Source organism: Palaemon carinicauda, chromosome 13 (genome assembly GCF_036898095.1).
Source record: "Palaemon carinicauda isolate YSFRI2023 chromosome 13, ASM3689809v2, whole genome shotgun sequence".
Lineage (NCBI taxonomy): Eukaryota > Metazoa > Arthropoda > Malacostraca > Decapoda > Palaemonidae > Palaemon > Palaemon carinicauda.
The window spans coordinates 2,868,447-2,894,020 of record NC_090737.1 but is presented as its reverse complement, the minus strand read 5'-3'; the positions used below and the strand labels follow the sequence as shown (position 1 = coordinate 2,894,020).

General features: G+C 34.4%; 1 long non-coding RNA gene across 1 annotated transcript; it reads right to left on the bottom strand.

The window, feature by feature from the left end:
* Positions 1–14,499: 14,499 nt before the first annotated feature.
* LOC137652126 (uncharacterized) lies at positions 14,500–25,409 on the bottom strand. Its single transcript, XR_011046197.1, has 3 exons — positions 25,308–25,409; positions 17,547–17,669; positions 14,500–14,676 (listed from the first exon to the last, which is right to left on the bottom strand). It is a non-coding gene; the product is annotated as an uncharacterized lncRNA (long non-coding RNA).
* Positions 25,410–25,574: the final 165 nt, after the last annotated feature.

Here is a 25,574-nt window from a genome sequence, read left to right as displayed (position 1 = left end):
GAATTATCTGAAGCAATCTCTTGTGTATGGAGATATCCATTACACACCTTGGTCTTTAGAGCTATTTTGTGCCCTCATTGGATTGATTATTTCCTGTCACTCACTGTTTTCTTTTTTCTAATCAAGTAAGGCCTTGCCTGGTACTCTTATTTTCAAGAGTACCATTTTTCTTGCCAATCTTTGAGCTCCAGATTTACTTACCATTGCTCTGTGAATTAATCTAATTCGCAAAATCTTTGTAATTGGTTAATTTAAGATTTATATATGTATTTAATCATTTTACTTAATCAGGATATTTAAAAGAGAACTTCTGTATCTGTGGAATTCAAGGTATATTACTCACATGTAGCACCTCAAGTTTATCTTCCTATGTTATCTGCCCAATGATCATAAAATAACGAGATTTGCTTCATCCCCCTTTGTTTCTTAAATATCAAGTCATAATATTATTTAGATTTATTTTATATTGCAGGGGTAACTGTATATAATAATTAACGTCTGCTTTCCTGTTATTGGAAATAATGTATTCCCCTTTTACAATTTTGTGTTTTCTAAGGATGAAACCGAATTAGAATATTTCTTTTGATATATAACTTAAGGATATAAATTACATGGTATCTTATATTTCTTATTTTTAAAGTGCGAATAATCCTTAAATATCAGTGAAATTTTGCCCCCAATACCTATTTTCCCTTTCATAATTTGGAGGATTGCTCTACAACAGTTCTCTCTCTCTCTCTCTCTCTCTCTCTCTCTCTCTCTCTCTCTCTCTCTCTCTCTCTCTCTCTCTCTCTCTCTCTCTCTCTCTCTCTCTCTCTCTCTCCATTCTTTTTGGGAGAAATTTAGGAACCTAATGTAAGTTAGCTAATGAAACTTTATAGATTAAATGTCAAGGAAATAAATGAAATATATGTCAATGATCGTCCAATGAACCAGAAAATTCTGATACCTCGGTTGGGGGTGATCAAAGGTATTATGATTCAAGTTATTAAAAGGCTCGATATCAAATGTATCATCTCTTCGGGGACGTAGTGCCACGGAATTGTGCGTATTGCATAATGATCTTTGCAACGTTCTTTTCTGATCTTGTAATTGCTTTAGATTATATTTACTTTAAGACTTATCTCTTATTACAGTGTAACTACAAGGGTATCTGTGGGGATATCCCCCAGTTGCAGTTGGGCACAGAATAGTCTTGAAGGCCCAAGCACTGAGTTTTATAGCCTAAATTCATAAAGCTAATCCAGTCGTTAATATATTATGAACAAGGAATGATTGCCAATGTAAAAGAATGTTAAATGAAAGAATAAGATATAGTATATAGATTATTAGAAGCATAAGGGAAATAAAGAATATGTCATGAAGTATGGGTGAATTGAAGTAGAGCCTATCTTATTAGATATTCTCGATTTAAATGCTCCAGCTCATATTTTTTTAAATTAAATAGTCCAGTTCATTAGGTATTTGTTAATGAAAATGTACTCTGAGTAAATTTTAATGATATTAGAGTCAGCTTGTTGTAATGGATTTAACAGAAACAAGTATTTTTTATAAATTATTCATAATGTTTTGGTAAATATAAATAATTTGTGACAGGTGTTGAAGTCAACTCCAAAAACTTTGATTGTTAATGAATCATTAACTATAGATCTACTGTATGAAACAAAAAAAATCTAAATAGTGTGGCCGCTGATTGATATTAGAAAGGATCTTTCGTTAATTAGGACTTTCTGAAGGCGACCTCAGTGAATTGCATAATTAGATGAAAATTTTAATTTCTTCGATCATTAAAACCTTAGCTTAAATGGGTTTCTGTTTAGCTAAAGGGAGGAAGAAGTATATAACCATAGGGTGAGATACATAAGAGTGTATTTGTGATTATATATAAAATAGATGTGATATAAAGTAGTTGCATTTTGATGGTCAGACCAATCTAGGGAAGCTCCTTTAATTTCTAGGTACTTTAAGCATTCTAGTAATATCTCTATCTCTCACTCTCTCTCTCTCTCTCTCTCTCTCTCTCTCTCTCTCTCTCTCTCTCTCTCTCTCTCTCTCTCTCTCTCTCTCTCTCTCTCTCTCTCTGCTACATAAATATACCTTGAATATCTTAAAGAATAACTTGCTAATTGTTAAAATTAATTGGAGATTTTGTACATATTTTATAATAGGGTTGATTTATGGAAGTTCTCTTTTATCTTAACTTGATACTCACCACCAATTTCAGAGCTCCCACTCCCCATCCTTGATCCTTCCTTATCCCAAAATTGGAAATGTTATAAAAAAAAAAACAAAGACTTTCGCCTCATATGGCTGATGAGTCTCCCACTGGCCCCCTCCTCTTTGAGCATCAGCATTTGCCATATTATTCATCACCATAAAAAGGGCTAAAGGGTCCATGAGGTAGATCCTGATCATAACTAGAGTTTCCACTCGTTCTTTTGAGCTGTTAAATTATCCACCATGTACAGAATTGGTTCATTCTTTTACTGGTGTAATGAGAGCTGTAGCTCAATGTGTTTGATTGAATATATTGTACTTGTCAAAGGTCAGAAGCCTGTTTTGGTAAATATTTTGGATTTTAGTCTGCTTATTGATCCAGCTGTCTTATCAGTGAAAGTTTTATCCTGACAGCTAAAGTCATGAAAAATTATTGCTGCGTTATCCCATTGTTAATTTGCTCAAAAACCTCTTATTCTTCTAATTCTAATGGTTTATCAGATTTTATCATATGTTATTAATTATTTTGTTTAAATCAAATATTTCAAAATATTTAAGAAACTTGCATTGTAGGAGGTTATAATGTCAAATGTACAGGTTTTGGTAATATTTAATTTTTTAGCAAATTTGTGTACACATTAGTCAATGACAAAATCAAATTTGTTATGAACTGTGTAATGCAAGTAGTGAAATGTCTATGTAATGCAAAAGGATTGTGATTCATTGTGCTCCAGACATGTTTGTGCTCTTTTTGAAGTTGATTTGTAATCAGTGATAACTGCCATTTCGAAATTTTTCATAAAAACTTCAAGTTCCAGTATGAAATGTTAAAGATTAATAATTATTGTACTTAACGTAAGTTTTTGAAGAAATTTAGGAAGAGTGTCATATTTAAGTCTTAAATGTCAGAGTTTTCTATTATGGCGAGATACCTGGGCTCTCTGAAAAGGTGCACAGCTCGGTTCATAAATTCCATTTTGTTTCTTGTCTCCTGTCATTTGGGCCAATGACATAAAGGAGGGATAAATAACACTTTGGTCATTTTACATAAATTGTGTAATATGTTTTCGAATATCTTGTAGTTGACGGGAAAGCTGTCTAGGTTTAGGTGTGTGTATGTGTGTGTTTGTTTTGTTTAACGGGTGGGAAAACTGACTTAGTATGAAGAATAGGTTTATAAATCGTTGATGAAGAATCTCGTCAGGTTTAAGTGTTTTAAATTAAGTGCTAATTTTCCTGGTTTTGTTGCATTTTTTTTATGTTCTTTATTGGTAAAGGTATAAAATTGCAATTTCCATAAAATTGCCTTTCTTACAAATCCTCATAAACTAATTTTTTTTTTTTTTTTTTTTTTTTTTTTTTTTTTTTTTTTTTTTTTTTTTTTTTTTTTTTTTTTTTAGATTCATTGATTTCTAGGTAGCAAAATTTTCAGGAATGATGCCAAAGATTTTTACTTTATTTCATTACATTGGGCAAGGTAAATATGCTTTTTCCATAAAATAACTTAGTTTACGTATTGTCGTAACATGTATTTTAAATATGCATTGATTTCTAAGTAGGTATTTTTAGTTCATGCAATACTGATGTGCCAATATTTTCCTCTCTTTAAACAGTATTCTTCCTTGCGGGAAAATTCATAACTTTGTAAGAGACATATTAGGTATTTTACACTTTCAAAATTCACAATAATTGGAGTAACATATTCAAAAGTTTGTTAATGCCCTATATATAGATAATTTATAATCATCTTTATTCCTCTTCTTAATTCATTATATATCTTGACAATGTACAAATGTTTTAAGATTATTAATCTATATACTGGATCGTGGATAGATTCATTCCTGACATCTTTAGTGTAGCCATTTAAGCTTCATTTCGTTTGTTAGATTACCTGGCCTTCTGGTCATTTTTTTTTTTTTTTTTTTTGATAACTATCATCAACCTATCTTTGAACTTTGACTACAAGTGTAATGATTAATGATTACTCACAAAGTAAAAACAAACCTTACTCATTATTTGTTATGAATATCTCAAGGAAAAAAGAAGGAAAATACTTATTGATGTCTAACGAAACTAATGAAAGTAAAGTCATTTTGAAAAGGGGTACAATTTAAAATTTTACTGTAAAATATTAAAAGGGGTACAATTTTAAATTTCACAATACAATAGGTTATGTCTTTCGATGTCTCTTATTGTTTCAATCTTGCCAAAAAAACAAAGTACATACCTTTGACCTTGCAAGTAATTATTTTTGTGCCCACAGTCTTCAAGAATACAATTGAGCTTAGAGTCATTTGAGTATTAAATGGAAAATTACAAGATTAGATTAAAAGAGGTTGGTGGAGCTACGAAATTAATGAAATATGGGCAATTTGAATATTGCATAACAAAGTAACCTCAGTACTGTATTACACTTTTGTTCCACGACTCGGTGAAATAGAGTATCTCTCTCTCTCTCTCTCTCTCTCTCTCTCTCTCTCTCTCTCTCTCTCTCTCTCTCTCTCTCTCTCTCTCTCTCTCTCTTAAAAGCCAAACTGGGTAGTCCTCTCTCTTGAAAACCAGAAAGGGTAGTCTCTCTCTCTCTCTCTCTCTCTCTCTCTCTCTCTCTCTCTCTCTCTCTCTCTCTCTCTCTCTCTCTCTCTCTCTAAACCAGAAGGGGGTACTACCATCACTGCACCTCACAGGATTTTGTGTAGGCGTTATTGGCAGTGTTCCTTTAGGCCCTATTTGCCCTAGCTTTATTAACCTTCAACCTTACCTCCTCCTTTCCTACCTTCATTCGTTCCTCTTGCCGTACAAGCTCTTATAATGTTTACTTCAAAGTGAAGGCACCAACTCTGGGCTATATTACTAAATTCAATCCAGTCTCCCCTCAGGTAATATTCTTTTTTTTATTTATTCATTATAGGTAGCGATTTCAATTGTTTTTTATTTAACTTACTCTAAAAATTGTTATTCATCGCACATCAGTATATCAAAAACATTAGTAAATTTTGATCGTAGATATCAGTGTCTGGTTTGGTTATTATGAGAATTTTGCAAATATTGAATGTTGGGACTTATTACTATTTAAATTTTATGAATTCCACTGCAATGAATGAGGGATTGTTGTGCTTGTATTGAGTGATTGGTGTGAGATTCTTATGGAGTGGTTAGGTTTTTCTATTGTTTATTTCCTTTCAATAGGTCATGTCCCAAGATGGACATGGGAAGCAAGTTGTTTTTATCGGTATTTCCTTAAAGATTTCAGACAAAGTATTTTAGTTACGGATTTTTTTTATGTCGATAGGTACAAATTAGGACTGCAGGTTTTTTCAAATAGAATTATGGTAGGTTTTGTTTTGTAATTTACTTAGCGTAGCTTCTGAAGGAATTTCATTTAACTATGACAAAGTAAGAAATGTACTTTATCCATCTAGTAAGTAAAACACCTAGCCAGTCAGCCCATTGGCAAGCTTTAAACTCTGATTTTCTTAAAAAGATTTATTTTTTCCAAGATTACTACCCTCAGCTTCATTCCCAAAAAACGTAGGACCCTCAGCTTCAGTAAACAGAGCATATGAAAAAAAAATGCAATTCTAAGGTTTTTAAATACCTCTTGCTATAGATTAATGAATATATTAGAGTAAAAAAAATACTTGAAATTTCAGTATAGGCCTAAATATTCTAGATTTTCTATGGTGACTATGTTTTTAACGTAAAAGTTTAGTTTTTTATATGAATTAATAATCAAGAAAGGCTTTAAATATTAAAGTCACTTTGGAGGAATGAGGTAATAATCATGATTTACTGAACTATCTAAAGAATGTTTCAGTCCTCGTAATAAATAACAAAAGATAATACTTTATCTTTTTGTTTATAGAGATTGGAGTTTAATGCTTTCTTTATTAGTATATATTTTCCTAACAATAATTAACTTTTATAGAAGTTATAATTGCAGGTCCTGTGTTTGTCTGTCAGTTTTTTTATTCTGATTTAAAACCCGTAATTGATTCAAAATGTTAAATGTCATTATCTTGGTGAACTGGTCGATATTATAGATAATAAATTACGTAATAATCTAACGATAAATTTGTCTTCGTTGGTAAATTTTAACTTCCTCATATTGAAGGTATTTAGGACACAGAGACGTTCATATTAAAAAAATAATATATATTTGTTATTATCATTATTATTATTATTATTATTATTATTATTATTATTATTATTACCTGCTAAGCTACAACCCTAGTTGGAAAAGCAGGATGCTATAAGCCCAGGGGCCCCAACAGGGAAAATAGCTCAGTGAGGAAATAAAAAAGAAAAAATAAAATATTTTAAGAATAGCAACAACATTTAAATAAATATTTATCATGTGTTAATTTTTAGTCGAGGATATCATATTTTGCTAGCGTTATCTCTGTCTGTCTGTCTTGTCAGAGCTTATTCTTACAACATTTAAAAAAAAAAAAAAAAGATTAAACTTAATTTCAACTTGGGTTCATCTAAAGTCTCTTAATAACTGAAATTCAGAATGTATGAAATTACTTTAATCCCCAAAAAATAGCTTAATCATAACTATTTTCGAACATAACTCGTGGTATAATGTTGTTAACTGAAATTCAGAATATATAAAATTATTTCAATCACTAAAAATAGCTTGATCATAACTATTTTCGACCGTATCTCGTGGTATAATGTTGTTGATAACTGAAATTTAGAATGTATGTAATTATTTTAATCATTAAAAATAGCTTGATCATAACTATTTTCGACCGTATCTCGTGGTATAATGTTGTTGATAACTGAAATTTAGAATGTATGTAATTATTTTAATCCCCAAAAATAGCTTGATCATAAATATTTTCGACCGTAACTCGTATTGAAATGTTGTTAATAACTGAAATTCAGAATATATGAAATTATTTTAATCACCAAAAATAGCTTGATCATAACTATTTTCGACCGTAACTCGTGGTATATATAATAAATTTCACAGGACCTGCGTGAAATACGTATTAAAGAATTATCTCCCTTGATAGGCTGAGGACACCTTAGTAAAGGAATATATGCTCTTGATGGTATAATAAACGTTTATTAGCAGAGCATAGTATATGAAATATATCTTTACAAGATGAAGTTAGTATTATGAATAATTATATGACGATGGTAATATATTAAATGTGTATATGCTGAGGATAGTATATTGTAGTAAGAGATTATAAGCTGAAGATGGTATTTAGTGGGGTTGACTTTATTCAATTCTCTAGGTTTATAAAGCAATCGAATTTCTAAGAGTAGGCCTAAGTTTATTATTGAGTGTTATATAAACTTAGAATGAAAACTTAATCTATCTCAAACTGTAGGGTAATATTCAATTAAAATATCGTTTCATAAAACTTTATTTGTTTGTTAAAAGAAAACCATTTTCATGTTTATTTTATTATTCATATTTATATCAAATTTATATTTTATTGTTTAGAAGAGTAACATTAGCTTTATAAAGTGTTCCAGGTTAAAATAGCCTTAACCTTTTAATTAGGGTTTGTATTTGAAAACTTTACTACACAGCTAAAGTGATTCAGGTGTCCACATGTAAGATGAATGCGTACTTCGGTCCGATCTGACTGTCTGCTGGGAGGAGCAGCGAGGATGGTCAGGGCAGTAGTCTTACGTATGTCTTCTCTTTTACCTGACTCAATCATGTGCATGAAATGGGACGAGACAGGGAGGCATCTTGGCATTTGTGAATCTTGTCTGCTTTTGAGTGAGCTTCAGGTGTCTGTAGTAATGGATCGCTCTCTGAGATTGAACAAAGGCTTGAAAATGACTCTCTTACCTCTTTTAGAGTTTTAATTTGTTTTCCATTTTAGAAATATTAATGATTGCTTCTTGTGTAAGTGTATAGTTTCATCTTTCATCAAAGAATTGACGTAATTATAACAACTGTAATCTGCTTTATAGTAATGTAAATAATGATGTAAATGTTTTACAGTTAACTTAAGGAGAGCTAAAAACTATCCCTGAAGCCTTTAAATCACAATCCTGGTAAAGTTGTTTGTAAAATTATTAATAAAAAAAGAAAAAAAAAAAAGGAAAAGGAAAGCATTCAAGGGCCTAGTAACATTGCTTCATCAGAAAAAAAAAATCATTAAGTTTCTGGTTACTAGGTGGGAAAGGGGATGGCCTTGGTGGGCTTTCCTTTTCCTTCTTTATTTATCAATAATTTTATATTCATATTAGATAGAGCACTACTTCATTACACAGTCATGCAATGTGTAACCCCAAATGCTGAGCTTCGAACGTATCTACGTTTTCAAAGAAAGAAAACGGATATTCCGGATAAACAAAGAAAACGTAATATTTGTCAAACAGTTCACATTGGATGATGGGTGACTCAACTAGGGGCCATTCTTTGTCGACTGGTGAACTTGATGACAAATGTCAAGTTTTCTTTTTTATCTAGGGAGTTTAAAGCTCCATAAAACGGGCTTTCATGAGTTTGATATATGTCATTGACTTCATAGTGTTTGTATTTCAGTTATATTACTAAACTGATTGCACTGAAACCTGTCTCATGTGACGTTAAATCTTCTACAATAAAAGTCTTAAACGAATTTTCCAAGTTTTTATTTAGCCATATTGTGTCAGTTGGAAGGTTTGTACCTAAAATCTTGAGTCAGTAACTTCAAGATTGAATAAGAGGCTTTTGGGGAATATTAACTAATGGAAATAACAATGCCATTTATTATCATGAATTTAGTCAGGAAAAAATCTAAAAGACAACTGGATTAATAAGTGGACTTTGATCCAAAATGAAATATAGAGATACAGTTCGGCCATCTTGACGTAGTACTTTATATTCATAAAACACTGGTGCTGCTGCTCTTGTACTTCAGTAGGGGGTGAACTTACTCTGTATGTGGGGGGTAAATAACAGTCCAGACGAACAAGTGGCTAGTTGGGAGAGAGGACTATTTCATGAGCCTTTTATTTGGCCAATTTTTCGTGGGGAATAAGGCATTTTCTGTTGCTCGAAGTGGTAGGGGCCCGTATAGGGAGAACACTGTCATGTGAGGTTTCAATTAGGGAGAATGCTCAATCCGTTTTCTTTATAATTTTTTCTAGCTTTTCCCATTTTCTTTTTTAATTTTTCCATGTTTTTTTTTATATTTTCATTTCGGGTTTTCTTACTGTATACTGGAGTAACTTTAATAAAAAATATATAATTTTCATATGCATTTTATTTCGAAAATGTTACAATATTCAATTACTGTTAAAAAATAAGTGTTGAAATTTTACTATCAAGTGACATGCCCTATGAAACTGCCTAAATGCCAACAAAATATATTTCAAAGTCAAGTTGAAATAATTATCTCAAATATTTTGTAAATAGCAGCAGCTTCTTGATAAGTATCGTCTGTTGCATAGATAATTGATATAGACGAAAATACTTGAATATACATGAGCAAGGGGTCCTGAATGACAATTTATGGCAAAAAAGGTAATGTCAATACTAATGGTATAACTACTATTATAACAAAATAGTAAAGGTCATGTCCAACAATTGGACGTCAATGCTTAGTAATATGATCATTACTCACTACTTTTGTCATATCTTAGGCTCATTATAGTCAAGAGCTGGAAATGAATTACTCTTGATATAGTGTACAAATATCTTGTACTAAACATAATCAATAAACCCTTCCCAGCTCTGACCATTATGAACCTAGGATATGACAATAATAGCCAGTAATGTCCATATACTAAACATTGACGTCCAAATGGTAGGCCATCTACCTTTAATTCAATATGCAGTTGTACCATTAGCATTATTCACTTTTTTGCCATAAGTTATCTTTCAGGACCCTTGCTCTTGTATCTGCAAGTATTTTCATCCATACCAATTTTTCTTATACAATTGACATTATTAAGTAGCACTTATTCAAAACAAAGTAATTAAAATTCTAATCACTCTACAGTTATGAGATAAACAAGCATCTTGCAAGCATCTTACTTGCCCAGTTTTAATGGTTAATATTTGTTTAATAAACTTGTAAATGACAAAACATAACTTTATATATAAAAAGCAACTGGTCTTAAGCTTATATCTGCTTTGCTACCTAAATGTGATAAAATCCTTAATTTCCATTTTCAATTCACGTCCTATTTATATAGTTATTCTTATTTGCAAAGCAATATTACCTTTAAAACTTTTGATAGGTTTTCATAACCTACATTTCCATTATTATATTAACTTTCAATCCCAAAACTACGATCTAATCTCTTATTATAATTTCAAAAGTACTGAACTTAAAAATACTCTATTAAAATGCTATGTTCAAATAAATCTCTTTGGCATTCGCTAAATGTCAAGAAGAAAATAATATTTTTTCATTTAAGCCTACAGTGAATTATTCTTCCTATTCTAAATTATTAATCAACCCGCTTATTTGAATCTCCACATCAGTGCTTTATGTGCAATTCCCCTTTTCCGGCAATTCCTCCCTTTCTTGCAAATCCTCCCTTTCTTGCAATTCCTCCCTTCCTGCAACTCTTCCCATCCTGCAATTCCTCCCTTCCTGCAATTCCTCCCTTTCTTGCAATTATTCTTTTCACAATTCCCCCTTCCTGCAATTCTTCTTTCCATAATTCCCACTTCATGCAATTACTCCCTTTCCACAATTCCCCCTTCCTGCAATTACTCTTTCCATAATTCCCACTTCATGCAATTACTCCCTTTCCATAATTCCCACTTCATGCAATTACTCCCTTTCCACAATTCCCACTTCATGCAATTACTCCCTTTCCACAATTCCCCCTTCCTGCAATTACTCTTTCCATAATTCCCACTTCATGCAATTACCCCCTTTCCACAATTCTCCCTTCCTGCAATTACTCTTTCCATAATTCCCACATCCTACAATTACTCCCTTTCAACAATTCCCCCTTCCTGCAACTCTTCCCTTACTGCAATTCCTCCCTTCCTGCAAATCCTCCCTTTCTTGCAATTCCTCTTTCTCACAATTCCACCTTCCTGCAATTACTCCCTTTCCACAATTCCCCATTCCTGCAACTCTTCCCTTCCTGCAATTCCTCCCTTTCTTGCAATTCCTCTCTCAATTTCACCTTCTTGCAATTACTCCCTTTCTACAATTCCCCTTTCAAGCAATTACTCCCTTTCCACAATTCCCCCTTCCTGCAACTCTTCCCTTCCTGCAATTCCTCCCTTTCTTGCAATTCCTCTCACAATTCCACCTGCCTGTAATTACTCCATTTCTACAATTCCCCCTTCCTGCAATTCCTCCCTTTCCACAATTACTCCCTTTCCTGCAATTTAAGAAATGGTGATTTGAAAATGCTTTACTGATGGCTTCCTCCTTTTAAGACTAAAAAAAAAAACTATGCTTTCCCAGAACTCAAATTACTATTTCTTTCCTAAAACCATTTTAATATAAATTCAAGTTGGTTAAATTCTTCAAACTAAAGCTGTTATTAACTATTTGGGCTATATTCTAGACTTAAATAACGAGGCAGTTAATTACATCGTTTGTATAGATATGCTAAGCTTAAAACCAGTATATAACATATAATATACTTTTGATAATAACACAAGAGATTTTATACTTTTCATAATTATGTCACTCTAATGTTTTGAAACAAAGATGCTCGTTCACTGGATTGCAAAAATAAATAAACAGGATCTGCTACTGCAAATACGCATTTGGAATGTAAGAAGTGACGAGAATTATTTAAATATTGCCATTTTGGGAAAATTATTAATTTTACGGAAAAAACAAACATCTGATATGAAGTTTTGATAAACTTACAAACACCTCAGAAAAAAAAATTCCAAACAATCTGAAATTAGTATTTTATTGTGAATATAACCTTAATTCTATGAGAGAGAGAGAGAGAGAGAGAGAGAGAGAGAGAGAGAGAGAGAGAGAGAGAGAGAGAGAGAGAGATACATGATTCACTTCACAAATATTCAAAATGATTCTATTCATGACTTTCTTTACTACTTGTTATACAAGCTTACAAGCATTAGTTGCTCATAAGAAATCTAAACTTAAGTAAAAAGTAAAATCTTGATTTAGTTGTCCCTTCGTCTCACTGTATTATAGGAAAAATTATTCAAATTACTGGGACTTTATATGAAATTTTCATTTAAGCAATACATTATTGCAAGGAAGGAAGGAAATATGTCGACTAGTTTGGAACAAAAAGTCAAATTCTTACATTTTTTTTACTTCTCTAGTATATAAAATACCAATACTTATGCACGTGTTGGTTACTGAAATATGATAAGCTATTCCCCTCCACCACCCAGGAAAAGAGAGCGTCACACTTTTTGGTTCAATAGCTTCTAAGAAAATCATCCTATATCTTTTGTGAGAACATAGTCCTAGGTTCTAAGAGGACATGGGCCTAGAATCTAAGAGAACACAGATCTATATTTGACTTTTCGTAAAAGAACTTTCAATGACAGTTGCTAAATAATCTGGTGACAATTCTCTCGAGAGAAATGAATTTGTATACAGAGAGATGAAACGTTATAGATAACAAAAGATGAAATGGTATAAAGACGTGAAAGGGTAATACAGACACAAAGATGAAAGGGTATACGCAGACAAAGATGAAATGGTATAAAGATGTGAAAGGGTAACACACACACAAAGATGAAAGGGTATACGCAGACAAAGATGAAATGGTATAAAGATGTGAAAGGGTAACACACACACAAAGATGAAAGGGTATACGCAGACAAAGATGAAATGGTATAAAGATGTGAAAGTGTAACACACACAAAGATGAAAGGGTATACGCAGACAAAGATGAAATTATATAAAGTTAATATAATTAAAGGTTATATTCACATGCAATTTAATATATATTAATATACAGATTGTAGAATGAATTTCAACCAATTGCTCAAATTGTGATTAATGTTAATTTTCCCTTCATTGTCACATTTAGATAACTTTACAGCATTTTACACAATTCTAAAAATGATATTGCCATCTAGAGGAAATTGACATTTGATTTTACAGCTAGTTGATCAAAACTGAAAACTTGACCAGCAAATTTCCAAGCAATTTCCTCATTTACATTTGATGTCTTAATTGACTGTTAATTAAATTTCCTCTATTTCCAAAAACACTTTCAATAATACATATAAAATCAATTAATTTATGATCACATAATATTACTGGTTAATTATTCTAACACGTAATAGGAAATCATCATCATTCAGTATATCAGGTATTCACCACTTAGTTTAAAGCAAACTAAACGAGAAATTAATAATCAGGAAATTGCAATCAGAATTTCAAGTGGAAAAACTCATAAATGTTGATCTGGACCTAATACTTGGTGGTTGCAGTCTACTATAATAAAAAAATTGCCATGCCTATACGTGTAATTTTTAACTTGAAGATGCACAAAATTAAAAACTAACAAAAATTGGCTTCATATGCACTGGCATTTTATAACAAGCGAAAAGAAAATAGCTATTTTTTACTTATTCTTCTTAATAGCTTCAATAATTAAATTGAGGGCTTACAGAAATAAAGACACTTAGATAAATAAAAATGGAATCAATCTGGAAACATTGTTCTAAAAGTTTATATTACTTATTTACTGTAACTCTACTAGTTTTTTTTATCTTTAGTTAGTGATTGGTATTGAACTAATGGGATATAAATGGAGTGACCATCGTAACACTGTAATTGCTACTGAACTATGGGATATACTGTAAATGGAGTGACCATCGTAACAGTTATTGTTATTATACCTATGGGATATAAATACAATGAACATCATGAGTGATTACTATTGAACTTATGGGATCATGAGTGATTACTATTGAACTTATGGGATATAAAGGGAGTAACCATTATAACAGTTAGGCATTACTATTGAATCTGTGGGATATTAATGGAGTGACCATCGTAACAGTAATTGCTACTAAACCTATGGGATATACTGTAAACGGAGTGACCATCGTAGCACAGTTAATGGTTGCTATTGAACTTTGGGATATAAATGGAATGACCATCATAATGATTACTATTAAACCTAAAGGTATAAATGGAGCGACCATCGTAACGGTGATTGCTGTTGAACTTACTGGAATATCAGTGGAGAAACTATTGTAACACATTCATTGCTATTGAACATACAGGATATAAATGAAGTGACCATCGTAACACATGACCCACAAAATTGGTCAATTGAGCATTTCATGATATTTGCAATAGTGTTGTTACGATGCTCCAGAAATGCTTGATGATAGACTGGCCTCTTCAGTTGAGACTATTTGGTTCTTGCTTGCAAACTTTCTGAAAACTTTTCCTGTTAAAAATCGAAGAGCATTCGCTGCTGATCTTCATCGCAAGTGCATACATGCTGTTTAATTTTCTCCATTGAGCAGGAGGATATACGTACTTTCCTCTTTTTTTTTTGGAGAGTTATAGTCTGAAAAATAAATAAAGGATGTTAATTGCACGGATATATAGGTCTTATTCAAATGTTAAACTATGCACTGCTATATCAAGGCTATGCTTTTAACAAAATGTTCTGCATGATCAACTATAAATACGAAATATTCTAATATATTAAAAACAAAATAGAGGAAACATCAAACTAAACATGTCCATTAGATTTATAATAGGAAATAATATAACCAAAAGAATATCTTGTAAATGTGGAAAAATATTGTCTTCTATATTCTAATAAGGAAATAGTCTACCTTATTGACTGACCTCAGGTCATCCAATGTCTAATAGGAGTTCTCACTAATTCTTAAGAGTTACCCCCCTAATCCATAGGAGCTGGCCCTGATCCTTAAGAGCTCCCCTAATCATTAGGAGCTCGCCCTAATCCTTAGGAGCTTCCCCCCCCCTAATCCTTAGGAGCTCCCCCTAATCCTTAGGAACTCGCCCCTAATCCTTAGAAGCTCCTCCCTAATCCTCAGGAGCTCCCCCCTAATCCTCAGGAGCTCCCCCCTAATCCTTAGGAGCTCCCCCTGATCCTTAGGAGCTCCCCCTGATCCGTAGGAGCTTCCCCTGATCCTTAGGAGCTTCCCCTAATCCTCAAGAGCTTCTCCTAATCCTTAGGAGCTTCTCCTAATCCTTAGGAACTCCTTCCTAATCCTTAGGAGCTCCTCCCTAATCCTTAGGAGCTCCTCCCTAATCCTTAAGAACTCGCCCTGATCCTTAGAAGCTCCTCCCTAATCCTCAGGAGCTCCCCCCCCCCCTAAACCTTAGGAGCTCCCCCCCCCCTAAACCTTAGGAGCTTCCCCCTAATCCTTAGGAGCTCGGCCTTGATCATTAGGAGCTCCCACTAATCCTTAGAAGCTCCCCCTAACCCTTAGGAGCTCCCCCTAATCCTTAGGAGCTCCCCTCCTAAACCTTAAGAGCTCCCTCTAATCCTTATGAGCTCCTCTTAATCTTTCAATTTATCCCTGAAATTTTCTCCAAGAGACACTGAAATATTTATGAAAAAATTGAATGCACAAATTCTAAGGAAAAATAGGATTCATTGACACTAAGAGTTTCATGTGTAGAATATTACTTAGTATATAATAGAACAGTTCTCTGCAAATGAATGATTAAATGTAGTGTTTTCATTCTAATAAAAAAAAAACTATTTGCTACTTCCTAAATTTATCTAGTAAATATATAATTTTTGTAACAAATACCATTTTAAATTTTCCTTATATATTGTCCAGATCCTCCGGAGTAACTGCAGCTATCTTATCATATTAAATAATTAGTTTAAGTAGATTTTATGGTTAAATCTTCAATGAATTAACCAACTCATTACCTCTGCCAAGGAAGTTGGGAGGAGGCTATTTTTTGGCCCATCTTTGTTTGTAGTTTTTGAAAAACTTCCTGGCCACAATTTTACTTATAGAGTAGCGAAACTTTCCGGGATTAATTTTTGTTAAGACGTTAAAGTGATTCAATTTTAAATGCCTGGGGTCAAAGGTCAAGCGAACCGTCGACCGAATTAACCTTATCTTTAAACTCCAAGTTCTCACATGGTTGCAAAATAAGGTATAGTTCTATCTAGATTCACCATCTTACTAATATTGCTTTGAACTATGGAATAACTCATCAGACCGACTCATTAACCTACTGTAGTCTCGACTTAATCTGTATACTTCATCTAATTACTAACCTATTCACCGCCGTTAAACTGGCAACCTCGTCTTTAACATATCAAAGCACAGAACAATAATACATGTCTTTTGCCCATGAATAATCAATGTTACCTTACATAAATCAAAATATTATTTCCAACATTAGCCATTAACTATATAATCCTGCCTTCATCAACAATTAGTTGTCATATCCTGCCCTTGTCCCTTGACCAAGCTATCACACTAACCAAATTACTAACCTTATTCTAAGTCAACAAATGAATTATTGTTCGAGTATTATATTGTTTTTACATTACCGAATCTTTAGCAGGAGTATGCATGACTCTCATAATTGTAAGTTCATAGTACTTGGTACTCCTTAGCCTCAGGTTATTTATTGTAGCAATTTAGAGAAACAATGTCTTAGGTTAAGATGTGTATCCTGCAACCCTAAGGATTAATATCATCATAGGATTAGGTCTTAGAAGGTTTCCCACTTACGATCAGCAACCTCTAGGGCAGGATCGCATGTCCACAGGTGGTTTTACTATCACAATCATACACAAAAACACAGTGACCAGGCAAGATAGGGATACACCAAGCATGTGTGTGGATAACCAGTGGCTTATGTGTACGCTGGCGAGGGGTATTGTTTTCCCACCATAAACCAGTTACTACTGACACCTTGTTATGAAATTTAACAGGCGAGTTCCAGCCAAGCGGAAACCATACTCTTATCAAACGACGATGGTTTGTATTAGTGTAGGAACATAGGAAATCCACCACTATCATAATCTACTGACAATAAAATCACCCCTAACCTATCAGTAATCAGATAATACTTTAATCTTCTAACAAGAGCACTTAAAACCTTCGACTACCTTCATTAAGTAAAAACTAGAATAAATAACTAACAAATGTCAATGGATTAAAGAAAGTCAATCCTAGTGTAATCTACTAACAAGTAGACTTTGCCTTGAAAACTAAGAATCAAATTATCATTGGAATTAAATGTTACTCAATTCATAAACTTGCCTCTCCTAATGCAAGCCATTGACAATCTATAATCACGAATCAATAAATAGGGCAAATCCAATTTCAATTTACTCAAAAGTCAATTAGACTTCAATCTGCTAACAAGCCAAGATTTTATTCCTAATACCATTCAACCCTAACAAATAATGCTCATTGATAACCTTACCTTCAAAGCTCCAGTTACTGCAGTAAGCTGGTTATCTTCATAGATTTAATGATCACATTGAAGAACAGTAAAATTATAACCCTTCAATTCTTAGCGTTTCATTGCTCACTGCTCAAAATGCACCTGAAATAAAATGAAAATATTTTTAAAACACTCGAATTTTATATGATATCACAACAGAATATAACAAATTTTATCAATTATCTTAAAGGACCTTTCAAAAAGCAATGTTACTGAATCACTGATATTAATGTATTGACTATCCTAAGTTTGGTTTTCAAAACTGACAACCTATTACCAGATATTTTTCATTCAATGAACAATATTAATAATCTACTTATCCTTAGTAACAATTATTTTCGGCTCAAACCATCAATTTTCATATTTCTCAACCTCTTGAATTGCACAATTTTTATGGATTCCCAGGGAGAAACGATGTTTTACAGGAGGGGACACCAAACAAAACAAGTGTATCCCACCATGTACAAATGACAAATAAAACATAAATTGCACCAAAACTATTGGGCTTTTTGTACAGAGAACCGGGTGAAAGACCAGGATATATCACGTCTAAACCATACCCACCTAACCTACCCTAGGGTGCTAGGTGATCATTTTCATTTGATAGATTCTTCACCCTGTGTAACTAATCCTTAATCAGTGATGCTACATTATCACTTAGTAAATCTCACAGAGCTTCCTATGTACATCGCCATTACCTTATTGAATACCATTATAAATAGATTGTATTTCCCGAAAAGCACTTGTGACATGTTGCAGCCGGCGAGTAAATGAAGATGACCTTATAATCAAGTATTTTTCACCAAAAGCACTCCATAGGTTTTAAGAAATGACTTGCCTAGAATATTTTGAGACCTGTAGCATAAAAATTTAAAAGTTCAATATACTGTAGCTCAAAAGGTTAGCTAGTGAATATATCAGAAAAATATTGAAATATCCTAAACCCATATGACAATAGCATAGATACAATTACTCACCACTAATTTCTAAAACAAAAAGTTGAGCCAACAATTTTTATCATTCTCTTGCCCCACTAAATTTAGAACAAAATATCCCCAAACAGTGAGTAATCAACCATTTTTTTTTATTAAAGAAATTCCTGGTAAGTACGTAGGTAAGGGTATGGTAGTCTAAGGGGAATAGGTAAGGATACATCAGTGTAAGGGTTGGGGAAGATAAGGATACAGCAGTCTAAGGTTGGGGGAAGATAAGGATACAGCAGTCTAAGCTTGGGGGATTGATAAGGATATGGCACTCTGAAGGGGTGTTGCAACATGGATGTAGCCCCAAGGGTAGTTAGGGATACAGCTTTAAGGTTAGGTTAGGTGGGGAACTTTAGGTTAGGTGGTGTTTGTGTTTGTTTCCCTTCTAAAATGTGATGTTTTTGTCATAACCCCTTAAATTATAGTCAGCCCTTGATATTTGCAGGGGTTAGGTAACAGAAAAGGTGGGAATAGTGAGAATCCATGAATACTTGGTGCCCTAGGGCCAGTCAACTCATAACCTACTAATGCACTGCCCACTGACTAACATTAAATAACCCAATGTACTGTCTAATATATATATATTTGGTTTCTATCACAGTATAGGAATTGCATCAGTGTACGAACACATTTCAGTAACTGTAAATGTACACTGCACTTACGTATGTACAGTACACGGTAACACTACAGTATACAACACGAGTCATCGCTACACACATAAATAATGTAACAAAACACTGTTGTTCCCATCTAATAACACTTGCTGATACTGAAGTGTATATTACTGTAATATATGTACAGTACTATCACTATAGTACAGCTTAATTAACTAAGGTAACACTTGTAAGTCTCTGCTGTTTTCGGCAGGTCAACTCTCACTGCTCTAACTCACCGTACATATAGCTTATATCTACCTTACTACTGTAAAGTACAGTTTTTCATATATAGTACAGTGGTACCTCTACATACAAATTTAATCCGTTCCACAACCGACTTCGGATGTAGAAAATGTTCGGATGTCGAAACGAATTTTCCCATAAGAATACATTGAAATATGATTAATCCGTGGTTGAGCCCAAAAACCTATAACTCCTTAATAAATTACTACTCAATTACCCATGACAATGCACACTAAATTAGATAATAGCCATGTAAAAAAGAATAATTATCAAAAAATTATAAGAAACGGGTTTATAGCGTCACTTTACCTTAGAAACTCCAGCTCAGGTGTTGTTGGTCTTGCTACGCAGAGAGGAGACGGACGGGCGGCGAGGAGGTAGAGAGGTTAACTACGATAAACGTACACTACCGTAACTTATTTTAACTTACACTACTATGGGTTTCACAGACAGTGCAAGTGCGATTTTTTGCAATTATTCTGTAACGAACAGTCGTATCAATACGAGATGTTGCTATAGGGTATTACACCCAGTGAGGAAATTTATAGGGGTATAATGAATAGTTAATTATTAATTATAAAGACACTTGCCCCTATGCCAAAGGGCAAAATCTCAATCATCCAGTCACAAAACCGAACAATAATATACAGAACTTCTACCTCCACCCCCTCCCTCCCTCTCCTTTCATCCCTCACCTGCTCTCCCCCTGCTTCAAGCTATCTCTCTCCACCTCCACGCCATCCATCCCTCTCTGTTCTTTCCCTTCCCTTCATGCTCTCTTTCTGAGAAGGTAGCTTAAGTTGCAACTCATTTTGTATGTTTTTTTTTTTTATATCAAGCACTCTATCTATCTATCTTATCTAATTATAATATTTATTGTTGTAGATATGGAACAATTCAACCGGTTGTTACCTATCAGATGACTGACTGCTTTATTCACTGGTTTGCTCATCTCTCTCTCTCTCTCTCTCTCTCTCTCTCTCTCTCTCTCTCTCTCTCTCTCTCTCTCTCTCTCTCTATGGTATTGGTTATGTAAATAATTATTAGATTCACACCTATCTGAAGGGTTTTCGAGTAGCTGAGTGATATACACTGACTGATAGGAAAATGGCTGTTGTATACGTACCTGCGTATACGTACCTCAGAAGATGTCTGTCCGTATGGTTGCAGAAATGAGTTTGTCACCCAACTCTTCAACTTTTTTAATAAAGAGAAAGCTGACAACTGCCTTCAGATTAGTTTGCATAGGTGACTTGTTACAGTTACTCTATGAATTACTAATAAATATTGACCCTTTCCACAGGACATTCATCAGAGTTAAAGCCTTGATTATACTGTTACATTTATACAACAGTGTCAATTATTATTAGATTGATAGAAAAAAAATCGTAAAAAAATATGTTTAAATCACAGCAACATTCAGAGAGAGAGAAAGAGAGAAGGAAAGACGTAGGACAGGTGAGGGAAGAAAGGAGAGGGGAGGAAGAAAATGGGGGTTGGAGGTGAAGGGGGTTGTAGGCAGGCGGAGCTCTTCCAACCTGGTGTTCGTTTTCTTGCTTGGCTAATGAGTTTTGCCTCTTGGTATAGGTACAAAAGTCTTTATTATTTACAATAAATGATTCATGATACTCCTATAAATTTCCTTACTGGGTGTAATACACTATAGTAAAATCTCGTACTTGATACGAGTGTTCGTTACAGAATAATTGCAAAAAATCGCACTTGCTCTGTCTGTGAAACCCATAGTAAGTGAACTTTAACATAACTTAGCTTATTTATTTTTTTTATTTTTATATTTTATATTTTTTTTTACATTTTCTTTTTTTCTTTTTGATGATTAATTTTAATCACTTTCACTCTCTCCACTTAAAATTTATTGAATTTCTTTCGCTTCACTCTTTGCCGTTTTCTTTGAACCACTTCCATCCTCTTCATCACGAGTTCGCTTCGTAGTTTTTTTTAAAGAAGCTATCGATAGATAGTTGCTTGGTACGGCTTTTTAGAATGTTTCGAAAATGAGTTAGGCAAACATCATCGAACTGCGCAACTACACGACAAACCTGCAACTTTTTTGGGTGGTATTTGTCGATGAAGTCGACCACGTCTTGATATTTTCCTAACACCTCTTTTATTTGCGCCGAACCTAACACATGTTCTACCTCCTCGATCCCTTCCTCGTCATCACTCATGTGCTCAGACATGGAATGGAGTTCCTTGAGCTCCTCTGTGGTAAGTTCGTTGTGATGTTCGACGATGAGTTCCGTGATGTCATCTGCGTCGACCGCCAGATCCATGGACTTGCCAAGGGAGACGATTTCCTCTATGTCTTCCGCTGCACCCACCACGGGATCGGGTTCGGGGTCAAAACCTTCGAAATCTCAGGGAGAATCTTCATCAGGCCACAGCTTCTTCCAGGCAGAATTAAGGGTTCGTCGAGTTAATCCCACCCAAGCCAAATCTATAATCTTCAAGCAGTGCACGATGTTGAAGTGGCTTTTCCAGAATTCACGCAAAGTTAAGTTTGTGCTTTGCGTGACATTAAAGCACTGCTTGAATAGGTGCTTGGTGTAGAGCTTTTTGAAATTCGAGATGACTTGCTGGTCCATGGGCTGGAGGATAGAGGTGGTATTCGGTGGAAGATACAGCACCTTTATGAACTTAAATTCATCGAAGATATCATCTTCAAGTCCGAGGGAGGTGAGCGGGTGCATTGTCAAGGCATAGCAGGCACTTTAAAGGCACTTTCTGCTCATGAAGATACTTCTTCACAGAAGGGCCAAAAACTTGGTTAACCCATTGCACAAAGAACTGCCTAGTGACCCAGGCCTTCAAGTTGGATCGCCAGAAAACATGAAGCTGGTCCTTATCCACGTTGTATGCCTTAAAGGCCCTAGGGTTCTCAGAGTGGTAAACCAGTAAGGGCTTGACTTTAAAGTCCCCGCTAGCGTTGGCACATAGGGCAAGAGTCAACCGATCCTTCATTGGCTTATGCCCAGGCAATTTCTTCTCTTCAGCGGTGATGTAGGTTCAACTGGGCATCTTCTTCCAAAACAGCCCGGTTTCATCACAATTAAACACTTGCAGCTCTACATAGCCTTCTTCCAGCACGATCCTTTAAAAGTTCTTGACAAAGTCAGCTGTAGCCTTTGTGTCCGCACTAGCAGCCTCTCCGTGGCGAACAACTGAATGAATCCCGCACCGTTTCTTAAATTTCTCAAACCAGCCACGAGATGCCTTGAAATCGTCTGAGGAAGGTTCGGTTGAACTCTCCCCAGCATCACCCCCAGAGCTCTCCTCCTTCAAGTCCGTGAAGATGGCATGCGCCTTCTTGCAGATGATGGTTTCGGTGATGGTGTCGCCAACAATCTCTCTGTCCTTGATCCAGATTAGCAGAAGTCGTTCCATCTCTTCTATGATAGGGCTACGGCATTTTGAAATGATGGTGATCCCCTTAGAAGGTTTCACTGCTTTAATGGCTTCCTTCTGTTTCAGGATTGTCGAGATCGTCGACATATTACGGCCATATTCTTTAGCAAGTTCACTCACGCGGACGCCACGCTCATGTTTTTCAATAATTTCTTGCTTTACGTCTAAAGAAAGCATTTCCTTCTTCCTTTTCCCACCACTACCACTACCACTTGCAAAACTAAGCCTTTTAGGACCCATACTTTACGTAAATTACCGTAAAAGGATGCACGTAAAAAATCACGATTAAAACAGTACAGTAATAGCAGAACGCACAGGGCACAACCGCACGAAGCCGACAAGAACAGAGGACTGACCCAAGCCACGCTAATTGATGGTCCCTCCGAGGTCGAAGTGCTGCCTTCTATCGGCGGAAAATAAAAAACACATCCGGCGCTATGAGTACCAACTACGCGTACGGGTATTGTTTTCTTCGGGTGTAGAATAGGAACGTGTTCGAATTGTACTTCGCGTGTCGAAAAATTCGGATACAACCGGTACGACGAAAATTGCTTACTTCGTGTGTCGAAATAAAATTCGGGTGTAGTCAAAAATTTGCTCGAATTTTACTTCGGATGTTGGAAAATTCGGATGTAGATACGTTCGTATGTAGAGGTTCCACTGTACTCTACAGTAGTTAATATAACAATAATGGTAATAGACAAGGAATACACTAACATTAAAAATTAAAGGAATGAGTATCAGTACAGCACCCCTAACCATTTACGTACAAAGTTCCATGCAATAAGTCTGAAGCATGATGCAACTCTTGTGCTGTTGACTGCTTGGCGCAGTAACATTGGAAATGAATGGAACGAGTATCAGTACAACACCGCTAAACATTTACGCACAAAGTTCTATGCAAGAAGTCTGAAGGATGATGCTATTCTTGAGCCGTTGATTGTTTGGCAACTGTTTGGTGCATGGGGTAGCATATTGTACGTATCACTTTCTACTAAAATCACTATAAACCCACTTGATATGTACAGATTTTTTACATTATTTTTCTTGCATCACAACATGATTCTGCACAAAGTATTAAAGCGGGAGATGCACATGTGAGGAAAGACTATGCAAGACCGAGGCCGAGTTAGTGTACAACGCAAAGCATGCCAAGTGTAATTAAGCGAGGTAGGTTTGAAATCATCTGGCTGCGAGAATATTCATCACGAAACAGCGAACAAAGGATTTTTTATGCAATATGTTATATGATTCTCTGTATAGTGAAAAATTGAATATCGAGGGCTGACTGTGATACTTTGCCAACTTACAGGAACCATATATATTTCCAACTGGTTTTCTTGTGTTTATGTATTTTTAACATTATCATGGCTGTAAATCAATAATTTTTGATATTTCCCATCCCAGATACCCTAATTTCCTATTTGGTTCTCCATAATTGTTTTTATGCAAGAGGTAAAACACTCAAACCTGTGGTTTACCCAAATAATCAAGGACATAAATGCATAAAACATAAGATAGCGAATAGGAAAAATACCTTATATGGCTCGTATATAGGGCTAGAAAGTATTAAATATTTACATAGATTTTTTTTAAGGATCTAATACACCAAAAGGAATATCTGTAGGATAAACAAACCCGGGAAAATCAGGCTCACACAATCACCTAGTTATTAAATTCTCAGAAAAAAAAATACAGCACAATATCTGACCACCTAATAACTCTATAGGGTATTGGCAAGAAAAAAAATCCCATTTTACCTATTTCTATGAAAATCGAGTCAAAATAAAAATATTTTAGTCATTATTCAACAGTAGGTTCATATAGTTGAATCAAGATGACCTTTAAATACACAAAACAACGTACAGATAGCCTGTCGATATTTTATAAATTGTAGGTACCCTAAAATTAACAAATTTGGTCAAAATACACCAGTATCCCAGTTGCCACAACTTCAAATATAATTTGAAATAAAAATATATTTTCAAGAAAGATACTTTACTTATCTTACGCACTATAGGACCAACAAAATCTGTTTGTCGTTTACAGATTTGGGTATTCAAAGTACCACTTAGCTTATTCCTCGTTAATTATCAAATCCAAATTATCGAAGCACTTGAAAAAAATGTGTTTCTTTAGTTTCATATAACAAGGGCAACATATTGAAAAATCATTTAAACCAGGGGCCTCTAAACTGTTTCAAAGTTAAATAACCTATCAAAACAATAATTAATTAAACATTAAACTGGAACTTGTGGAGTATATAGAATTTGGACCTACAGCAACGCCACTTTTATAAAATGTCTTGGCCTATGACTGCCGCCTCAAACCGGAGTAGGCCAACCAACATCGGAAACTACATGATCTATCTAAAGATAACTCTGAAGATACCTTAATATACCGGACCTGGTATCCACATTAACGGTACTAACCTTTGGGAGGAAAATGTAGAACGTTCAATTACAGGAAATGTCGGAAAATGAGTTACTCCTGTTTCCCTCTTCCCTCCATTACAGCCAGTAGTGAAATGACACACTGAAGGGCGGAGCAATACATTTGCCAAGAATATTGGAATATGGAAATAATTATTTTCTTATTAAATCATTATTTAATATGGTCTTTCTTTTCAATACCATGATATACATATAAAACTAATTATATTTTTAACTGTACACTTAATTTCACGTATTCTACGATGA